The sequence below is a fragment of the Pangasianodon hypophthalmus genome, chromosome 16, assembly GCF_027358585.1.
Source record: "Pangasianodon hypophthalmus isolate fPanHyp1 chromosome 16, fPanHyp1.pri, whole genome shotgun sequence".
In the NCBI taxonomy this organism is placed as follows: domain Eukaryota; kingdom Metazoa; phylum Chordata; class Actinopteri; order Siluriformes; family Pangasiidae; genus Pangasianodon; species Pangasianodon hypophthalmus.
The window spans coordinates 13,522,466-13,533,670 of record NC_069725.1 but is presented as its reverse complement, the minus strand read 5'-3'; the positions used below and the strand labels follow the sequence as shown (position 1 = coordinate 13,533,670).

General features: G+C 39.9%; 1 long non-coding RNA gene across 1 annotated transcript; it reads left to right on the top strand.

The window, feature by feature from the left end:
- The first annotated feature begins 1,272 nt into the window (after positions 1 to 1,272).
- LOC117599295 (uncharacterized) lies at positions 1,273 to 2,324 on the top strand. Its single transcript, XR_004579752.2, has 2 exons — positions 1,273 to 1,569; positions 1,650 to 2,324. It is a non-coding gene; the product is annotated as an uncharacterized LOC117599295 (long non-coding RNA).
- Positions 2,325 to 11,205: the final 8,881 nt, after the last annotated feature.

The window sequence follows — 11,205 nt, the reverse complement described above, 5'->3', positions numbered from 1 at the left end:
CTGTTCACAATAGGAATTGCATGTTATCAATCAATGATATCATAAGACCCAATACAGTTGCAAAGCATATCACCACAAAACAAACAAAACTTTCATCACATTCACTCCAAATGTAAATATCTGTGACCAAACATTTAGGGTGTCACATGAGCAGCTCTGCCACTTGTGCAGTATCAAAAAGTGATGCAGTACTCCTTTTCATCCTGCTGGTAATGTTCCTTTCAAATGCTTCAACCAGACTTTGCATAACATTTTGCATACCTTACCCACCACTCAGAAGAAGGACTGGGCCTCTCTTGCTTGCTCCAGGTGCTCTTCTGCTACAATTCTACACCACACTAGACAATTGGTGAGTCTCTATATTTTCTGTTCAAGAACCCTGTCTACCATTTGATTTTCTTTCTGGCTAGGGTTCCAGAGCCAGAGGTAGGCAGTGTGCATTACTGGGTGGTTGAACATCAAGCAAAGTTCCAGACGGCCTTTGAGGGGGCCCAAAAAATGCTTAAGGGCTGTAGCAGACCATCGCAAAACACAACTTGACCAATATGGTAAAGATGTGCCACTGCAAGAAGGTCAGTTGGTGTATATGCTTGACCACAGTGAACAAGGTCACCATAAGATCCAATATCTCTGGAGCCCAGTGGTCTACCAGATATTGAAGGCTCCTAAAGGGGAAGAGGTTGTATACACCACTGCCCCAGTGCATGACCTGAGCAAAGTATGAAATGTCGATGTCATATCAGGCAGGTGTTACCTGATTCTGTTCCATCTCTTAAATCACCCAAAGAAGGAATATCCCCCGAGGACAGTGATTTGCAGGTATTGGTATCAGATACTCCAGTGCCAGAAACTGGTTTCTTGTTAGCATCTAGAGGCCAGGGTACATTGTCACCAGTTGCTCCTTCATGCTCTCCGGGGCCAGGGTATCATTTCCTGGCTATACCAGTGTCCATTTCAGTGGAATCTCAGGTGGCATTACTAAGCTCCCCACTGCTCTGTCAAGGTTCCTTGTCAAAGGGTACTACAGCAGATCAGCATCCAAATATTCACCACCTTCCTCCTCCAGTATAAGGATTAATAGTTTAGTGGGTCTGCATCCAATGCTGTTTTGGTTCTATTCAGACCTTGGACTGCATGTGCTTCCTTCTACAAATCCCATCATCCAGACTACAATGCAAAAAGTGGGGGGTAGATTGTGGCAAATTAGGCATTTTGCCTCTTCATGGCTATTCCCTGTTTAAATTTGTTTTGAGCTTGCTGATTGGATTGGAATTAGCACATATGACATAGGTAGTGATAGCATATATGAGGAGAGGTATGTGCTGCCTTGGTGTGTGCTATAGGTAGTGTACCCAACCCTGTGTTGTCACATGACTTAATGTCTGTGCCTCCGCATTGTGGTCTCCTGACTCATTTGCTACTTAGACTGTTGCTGGTATTGAATCTTGATTGTCCGAGGCATTCTTTGGGTTGAGCTTCCTTGTTTTTGCAGTCATAGCTGATAACTGGTGTAGTGGCTGCTTCTTGGCATCAGTGCTGTGCAGATCGCATGCTTCACTCTCTGTCCTGGTATGTATTTGCAATACGCCGTTGTGATATTTCCAAACAGATGTGTCTATTCTGGTTTGTAATTATTTGCTTGTTCACAGGTATTTTAGCCTGGACGGGTTATTGGCTGGGTTTCTGGCTCTTCACATTGGAAGTTTTCCTCACTGTGAGCACTGCTGTTTTGCCTTTATTCCAGAGTCCCAATAGGGGTCGTGATGACTTTCCGGGTGGTGCCCTGGAAATCGCCGGACTTGGAACAATGAATGAACTTGGGGTTGGGCTGTTTTCTTTGAGTTAGGGACTGGTTTGGTTGTGAAAGACATTGAGGATTTGTGTTTGTTTTTTCCCCTACATATTATTTATAATTTTCTTTTTTGTGTTTAAGTATCAGTTTTTTTGTACTCTTTGTCTTTTTGTCTTGGAGTGTCTGTGTCGAGCCCCACATGCTCTGAACAGGCGTATTATTGTGTTTTATTATTTTTCTCTCTGTCTTCATTTTGTTACTGTCCTGTGTTTATTCTCACTAGTTTGTATTTTTTGTTTACCCTGCTTAAAGCAGCACAAAGCAATAAAGTTTTGCTCTTGAAGGTTATCTCTAACTTGCAGTTTAGCTGAGTGCCCCCTAGTGTGGCATCAAGTTCCCTTTATAGTAACCTTTGTTTGTCTTACTGTAGGTGTTGTGCTAAATCACTTCTGATTTGATTTGCTGTGCCTGCGTGTAAGTTTTTGGTGCATTCTGCAATGTATAATAAAGGACTCAAGGTGGTCAGTGAAAATTTGGTCTGGACTGTGTACATAGCTGTCATCCATTCAGTCAATATAACCATACAAAAGGATCTAATGTTTTCAAAAGGCTGAGCCTTTGTCCAGCTAATCTAGGAGGACATATCAGAATTAACACTGTATCTAGAGTATTTCTAATAAAACCTTCTTACCACAAATGCTACCACCACCATGCTGTAAGTGTGGGGAAAGTGATACATGACCTGTCAGACAGCCAATATAATGAACATCACTTGGATTTCAAGGACACCAGTCTTGTAGTCCCTTCAATTTCTAAGCTGTTAAACACAGCAGTCCTTGTCCACAGTGGAGTCAGGTATTGCATCAACTATTGGAAGCTTAATAAGCTCACTCTGAAAGATGCCTACCCACCCGTTTCCAATGATTGTGTATTGGCAGATCGAATTTCATGAACAGAACAGTTGCAAAACTGCTTTTGTCACAAAGTATGGGTTGTATCAGTACACCTTTTGGGTATGCCTTTTGGGCTATGCGGTGCATGATGGAGTTTGCACTCAGGGTTTTGCACTTGCAAATTCTTTACCATTACCTTTACCCTGATGATGTAATCACTGCATCAGCAGTGGGTAAGACACAGATGGACCAACATTGTCTTTCGAGCTGTCAGACTTATGGTGAAGTGAGGGAAGATCACAGTTCTGAACAAAATCTTCACTACAGAGGTGTGAACTCTCCACCTAAACCATCCCCACACACCACTGCTGCAAAGGCAGTTTACATATGTCTTGATAGTGCAGGAAGAGAGATCAGCAATTTACTAGTCTGAAGGCTAACTGATAGTGAAAACATTAGCCCAAAACAACACCATTTTAAACTACTCAAGCTGTTTATTGTCTGTCATAGACAGCAGCAATGTTCAAGATGCACAATGTTCAAGCTGCACATGCAGACCATGAAACCTAACAAATTTATGAATGAATCTGAACAAATAATTTAACTGTATAATTTCATTTCTAAAACAGACACATTCACATACAAAGCCTCCTAATCAAAAGCTGTCCAGGCATGTGTGCGCATTTCTGAGTGTGCGTGACCAATTTCCATCAGTTGTCATGCTGCCAGCAAGGCTGTAGATATACACACATACAAATGAGCTGTATGTATATGCTTGCGTGTGTGTGTGTGTGTGTGTGTGTGTGTGTGTGTGTGTGTGTGTGTGTGGCAGACTAGGCCCTAGGAGGCTGGTGAAGGGTGGGGTGGGGGTTTCTGGTAATTGTGCTGCTCCAGAAAGGGGTGGTATTTTAGAGTAAGTGTGTGTGTGTGTGTGTGTGTGTGAGAGAGAGAAAGAGAGGGAGAGAGAGAGAGAGAGAGAGAGAGAGAGAGAGAAGAGGGTGGGATTTCAAATTGTTCATCGTAGAAGTGCAGCTTTACACATTTTTTGCCTAACATGACTGGGGTCAGAAAAGCTGTGCATTGGCTAGCCTTTATGGCACCCCGGTGACCACTCTAACACCCACACACACTATCACACACAATCCAATGCTGAATCTTGCCTCTAAGGCCTCATCCTACATGTACTTACCCACACACATACACAACCATGCACACATTTTCAGCTAAGGCTTCCTCTAAGCCTACAAAAATAAGCAAATACCCACACAGATATAGTACCTCACTCTTTCTCTGTCTCTGCTCTGGCTCACACACATACACATTGTCAGCAGGACTCTCTCCAAAAATGCCACAATAACACGCTACAGGACCTGGGACAATGTGTGCAGGCATGCTGAAAGAAATATTGTTCATGTTTTAGATTTCCATGCTATATTTTAACCAAAAACATAGAAAAAAACTCATCCACTACACACAGCCCAAATGTATAGAAAAATTCCTCCACTACACAACCGTTCATTTAAACAGAAAAAGTCCTTTACTATGCACAAGCAGATCATGACCAAAACCAACATTTGGATACAGAAATTTCTAGAAAATACATGAACATACAGATGCAGATGATTCCAAAAGCAGACATTAATCATGAACACATACATTTCTTTGGACCAATGCAACTTTTTATGGATGCTGAAAGCTCCGGAGGAGCTGATGGATGAATCCCTTTAGTAGTGTTCAGTTTGGGTGGAGATCAGTAAACTGAACTAATGTCTTTTACTAAGCAAATACAAAATGGCAGAACATGGATCACAGAAGATTCAAAAGTATTACATTTAAAAAGTTTTAACTTGTAACACTCAAGGCTGGGGTTAGACTTGCATTTCAACTACCCACACATCGATGCAAGATGACTGCCACACATATTTTTTCATATGGCATATCAATAAATGCAATAAAAAAAAAAAACTATGTGTGATTGTGTGTAAATGTGATGCCATGAGAGGGACTGGCATCCTATCCATGGGTGCCTGCCTTATGCTTAGCTTTCCTGGGACAGAATTTACTATTCTATAGGTTACTTTTCTATAGTTGTATGTAACATTAAGTGATTTTCCAAACAGTTAGTGTTTGAATAAAAAAAATAGCCTTCAAACCACTAGAAAAGTCTTCTTGAGATTTGAGATGCAGCTCATGACAACAATCATGAGAGTTTTAAAGAGAAACTATCAGAGCTTGTCAGTGTATTTAATATTTCCATGTTGCTGCACAGTGATAAATCTGTCCCAGAATAGTCATGAAATTGCTAAACATTCCACAGGTTGACAGGAAAACCTGATAGACAGGGAAGCTTTGACTCTGACCTGCCCTCCAGCAGAGATCACTTTTAATCCTCTAGGTGCACAAAAAAGTGTGCAGATGAGCATATGAAAATTGCCACTTGCATAGCTGCTGCACATGTGTCAAGTATAATTCTGGCCTAAGAGTTCTTTGGTTTTCTCTCTGCGGAATCCCTTAAAGCTTCTACGCAGAGTCCTATAACAGAATGATTCCCTGTCTGAAAGGATTTGAGTAGAACAATTTTAGGAAGCTAAGAGCCCTTAACTGCTCAAAGAATCCTTGAAAAGTGCACAAATATATGGATTAGACAATTTGTCCTGTGTATGTAAATATAACATTCATTATTGCTCAGTAACCTTTTTATCCTGGTCATGGTGGATCCAGAGCCTATCCTGGGAACAGTGAGCACAATGCAGGAATACACCCTGAATGGGACTGGAAACCAATTCACCTACCAGCATGTTTTTCGGCGGTGAGAGGAAACCTGGAGGAGAACAAAGCAGACATGTGGAGAACATGCAAAGACATTCTGCAAAGACAATAACCTGAGCTCAGGATCAAGCCAGGGACCCAAGAGCTGTGAGGCAGCATCAATACCTGCTGTGCCACTGTGCCACATGGCAACATCTCATGCAAAATTTGGTTTGAAATTAATTTCGTTTAATTACAATAGCTATGACTACAGACAATACCCTCCCATGATAAATTTAACCATTCATAACTTCTCATACAAGTTGGATCGAGTACATTCTTATGAATTTGCAATTGCAAAACCATGTTCAACACGACACTATGAGACTGATATAGACTCTGTTGTTGCACCACTATAAGTTCCAGGAGGCTGTACAAGAAATGAGGAAGACTGAGATGAAGAGTGGAAGCGAGGTAAGGTGACAGGCAAGAGAAAAGTGAAAAATTCACCTTCCCCAAAATCCATAACCCCACTGAGTCCTATGTCTGCAAGGAAATGAGCACTGTACAGATTTATACCCCTCTATTCTTCTCCCAATTACCCCAGAGACAAAGAGAGAACACAGAGAGAGAAAAAGAGAGAAAGAGAAAAAGAAAAAAAGACAATGACAAGGGGAAAGAGAGAGAGAGACAGGGAAAGACAGATAAGGAGAGAGAGGCAGAAAGCAAGGACACAACATGAGGTAAATAGACAAAAACAAAAGAGGGGAATGCGTCTGTGAAGTAGCAGGCAGGAGAAAGGAGGAGGAAGTGCTGAATGGGAAGAGCAGCGGTGTGTAAGCAGTATGTGTGTGAGAGAGAGAACGCTGAGGCCTTCCCACACACGGCAGCCCGGCCGTCCTGCTGAGCCCAGCCAAGGGGAAACGCTCAACTCCCCCGAGCCATGGGGTCAAGGCTGGGTATGGTTGGGGGGGCAGGGTCATGTGCAGTGGGAGGAGCCAAGCAAGGATGAAGCAGTGAGGAAGGATTGTACTAAGGTGGTTAACTGGGTCAGAAACATGGGGCCATGGTCTGTAGCAGCGTCGGTCACAGGATATGCTTTCTAGGGTGCTGAAAACAAGAAAGGGGGCTGAAACAGGGCGAGGGTGATGGAGAGGTGGCCTGAACAGTGAAGCTTTGGGATTGGGGGGTAGAACAGTCTGCAGCGATCTTGAATGATAAATGAATGTTTGGTTAAATGATGGATAGATGTAGGGACAATGATTATGTCTCAGACTTGGGGCATGTACAGAGGTGCGTGAGAAGGGTCAGCAGAGTTTAGTGTGCCAAGGGTTCTGGCGCCTGTGTGTATGCATGTGTGTATACATAATGTGTTTACCGGCATTCATTGTGTGGCTGAATTACTGTACTTCCTGTTGAGAAAGGCAACATCTCAGCACCTCAGACTAAGATAGCAGAGAAAACAGGCATGCCAAGATTGCAGGGAATTAGGACATTTGTCTTAAACTCAAAGTGAGACATTTTTTGCCTGATTCATACTTCCTTCACATAAACAGGCATGAACAAAGGTCTTTATTAATATGCCTCATATCTCACAAATAAACCACTTTTAAAAGCTTTATCTGATAAAAAGCATTATCATACAATTAGCCTCAAAGTCAACACAAAGACATTCATATTTTAATTTGAATAGTACTTTATTCATTTGTTAAAAAGAGCTGTGCTTTTACAATTACTCATTTGTTTATGTGGGATGGCCTGGGAAAACCCTTGCTGAAAGATAACTAGATATAACTACAGGATAACTACAGGCTTCCCTGAACTGAAATATGTTTCTCTTTTGCACATATCTCAGTCACAAATTCCACTGAGAACACTAACACACTGATTGTCTAAGAACAATGGTTATTTATTGATTGAATTAAAAACATATAGAAGTAATAAATGAAAACAATGTCTATCTTAATACCAGCCTTTATTCATACCCTACAGACTGACAGGTTATACAGAAGTCTAACCTATCCAGCAGTCATTCCATGTTTAATAATATCTTTTATTTTAATTTATTTTCATTATAAATTAGATTTAAAGTTCTTAATACCACTGTTGTCATCTCTATATTATCTCACCTGAAATTATCTTATATTATATCTTAATTAGCTATATCAAACAAACACCCCACCTTCTACTAGATTTGTAACCTAATCTATTTATGATTATAGGTTTACAATGGAAATGAGTAATCACTTTGATCATTAGCATCATAACATTTGATGAACAGTAAACTCATTGTCTCTTCACTCACCTGATCTCCGTCTGCTCTTACATCGGTGCTGAAATAATCACTGATTAAATCAGTGACTTTTGTTCTATTGGCCAAATCTCCTTTTTTTTTTAAACTAACATTAAAACATTACAACTGTATTACAACTCAAACATTATAACTGTAAGCAGCTGCGCATGTACATGCAGAAAATTTGACAGCTGGTATTTAGACTATTGACAAACTGAAACTATTGGCTTATGTCTGTATTTCTATAGCATGTAACCAACAACCTGATGACATTTACTGCGTGAGGAAAGTATACTTGTCTAGCAAATTAGCAGTTAATACATCTTTAGGCAGACTGACCATTTTTACATCCACACTTCTTAAACTGGGTCCTGTTTTCTGTTTTCCCCAGGTTGAAGTGACAGAGATTTTCTTCCTTAATATGACACGAATGTGATTTTCTTTCAGAATTGTCTTTTCAAATCAGAATGAGCCACTTTAGTATGTGGTCCTAGATTGGATACATACCCGATATAGTATGTGGCCATGCGGCATTAATGACAGAAGTCAGATTGGAATTCATGGTTTGTTCCCAATGCGCTTGTGCAAATCACCGTCGTCATCACCATCCAGTGTCAGCAGTGCGGCAAAACAATACTGTAGTAGACAAAGACAGCAACAGCAGCGATTATATTCAGTGGAAGGATGGGGTTAATTGTGATTTACTTGATATTTAAAGAAACAAATCCATTGCTGCTGAAACCAAGTAGCATTCAAAACAATTGCCTGAGAAGTGGAAAAATACATCCAAAAACAAACATGGCTAAAATGTCAAAGAAATACTCTCCCATAGAAATACTCTGTGAATCCCTTCACAACACAGTCCCACCGTTGCTGGCAACTCTCCTGTACCCACACATTTTTTGGCGTAGTAGTGCCAGTAATAGCTCCAAAAAACTGCAAAACCTAGCCATCTAAACCCAACTCCCCAACCCCCACCCCCCACACACATATCCTAATCTTGTACAGCTGATGAGCTGTTTGCCGAACTTCAGAGAAAATTGTGAGGCAGGCTTAGGCTACTAGCACATTCATTTTTTGGTTCTACTATGATGGACACATATACATCATGCAAAACTGATATTGATGTATGCATGTGGGGTGTTTCAGGGGGCAGGTGCATTCACATTAAAGACGGATATGGATCACAGTTACGAACGTGAACTGTCAACATAGACTGATCTGATCTGACCAAAAAAATCAGAATAGTGCAGTGAAGCTTATAATGTGAATAAAGCCAAAGTGTGTTAAAGACAAAAAGTGACAAAAACATTTAGTCAAAAACCAACTTTCTGTTTGCCAGAATTCAGCTGCACTGACATCTGAAGGGTTTTCAAGAGTAACAAGTAAGAAGAATACAATCCAAGCATATAGCTTATGAATGAGCTCACTGTTATATGTACCACAAGACTCTTTCTACCAACTGACCAAAAATCTGTAGGTAATTTAATCAATTACTGTAGGTAATTTAATCAATTACTTGAACTTGATGTGAGTAGCTACAGAGAGCGAGTGGTGTGAGATGAAGAGAGGTGTGACATGCACTTGTTTAGGCTGGTTGTGGTTTACCAGGTCAAACTGTTTGGCTAGGGTTACAGAATTCCAGTTATGAGATGATGTTTGCATAGACAAAGAGCTGAGTCTAATACTCCTGATATGGCCAGACAAAGAGCAAATTTGCAAGATGTGGTCTTTCAGGGCTTGCTAGTTATCAATTATTAATCAATGTTTCCTGGTAGAAGTTTTAAATTACTAACACAGCCCACAAAAATGCAGCTTTGTTTTCTGAAAGTCACTGCCTTTGCATGTAACCTCACTTTCTATGGCCATATAGAATTCAGAATGACATGCTTTGACATTTTCAAAAGATCCAACTGATCCATTAGTGATGTGTGCACTTAACAGATTGCTGCTGGGATAAAATATTTCCCACAAGACATAAACACGATGCCTGGGACTGTTCCTGTGTTTCTGGCTCCAGCAGTGTTTTATGTGTTCTGATACATGTGTTAGAAATCAAGAACACACACTCAGTTCTCAGACATAGAGGACCCTTGACAGTGAAGAGGATAATGTCTCTTTGTCTCTAATAAGATCTTGGATGATTTTCAGTTTCAGTTTTGGATGATGCTTTTTGTATAAAGCACAGTACTTGGTTTAATGAGGCACACCTTCTAAAATTTTAAGCAGAATATGGGGCTGTTCATGAGCTGAAAATTTTCATGTATACACACTATACTCCAGTGTTCCTGATATTACACAACAGAACCAGATTGAATTTCATTACAAAACTGACTACAACGTGATGATGACGAGAAAAAACTATGCTGGAAAAAGAGGAATATAGAGGGAAAACACTCTTTTCCATGCAGACGGTAGTCTAAACACACATAATTAGTCCTTAATTAGTCCCTGTAGAATTTTGTATTTAACCCATCACTCTGGGGTTTGTGTCACACTTGGCAAGGCTCTGATAAGTTTGCATCACTCCATAATAAACACATACCAGTACACTTACTGTAACGGCACAGCACATATGGGAAGATTAGAACAAGCATCCAAGTCCTATCCTTCATTGTGAAAGAGTCACATAGAGGCTATGCTATAAAGCTTTTGTGGCTGCTTTTGCCCAATCCCAAACATTTATATAATGACAGGCACTCTCTATGAGAGACTTAAAAAGACCGAGCAGACTCTGATTTCAGATTTGCACACAGTGATCTGGTTTACATCAACATTTACAAAGCTGATCATTACCAACTCTATGCATAAAGAACTATCAGTATCTGATTATTATGTACAACTCTCCCATAAGTATTGTTAGGCATCAGTGTTGCACAGAAACTTTTACATTTGTGTGGTTGCCTGGGAAAATGGGGAAATTATATCCATTATAATCCATTATATGAAGTTTCAGACTTCCAGACTTTCCAGAACTGAAATTTTTTTCTCTTTTGCCCATATCTTTATCACAAGTAAAGGATTTTAAAATCTGGAAAGGAACTGAAGAGGAAGAAAAACTGCATTTAAAGATTAAAGTCCACTGCACTGAAAGCCACCAACATACTGATTATCTATATGGAACTACCTGCAAATTTAATATTTAATAAATAATTAAATGTACATAATAACTATGACCAATTAAAAAAGTCTATTCTTTCACCTTTATTTCCAACCTACAGAGTAATAAGCTTTTCAGAAGTCCAGCCTATCAAGCAATCACTCCATGTTTATAAATAATAGCCAACATTTTTTAAAAGAGGCAAATAACCTTTATAAATTATTAGAATTCATTACATTTCTCCTATATATAAACTAGATTTTCAGTCCTTATTTACTTGCTGTCATCTTCATATTATCTGTTGGAATTATATTAACCTGATTTAATATTATCTGGAGAAAACAAAACTAATCCTGGATTCTTATTTAATACTGTAGCA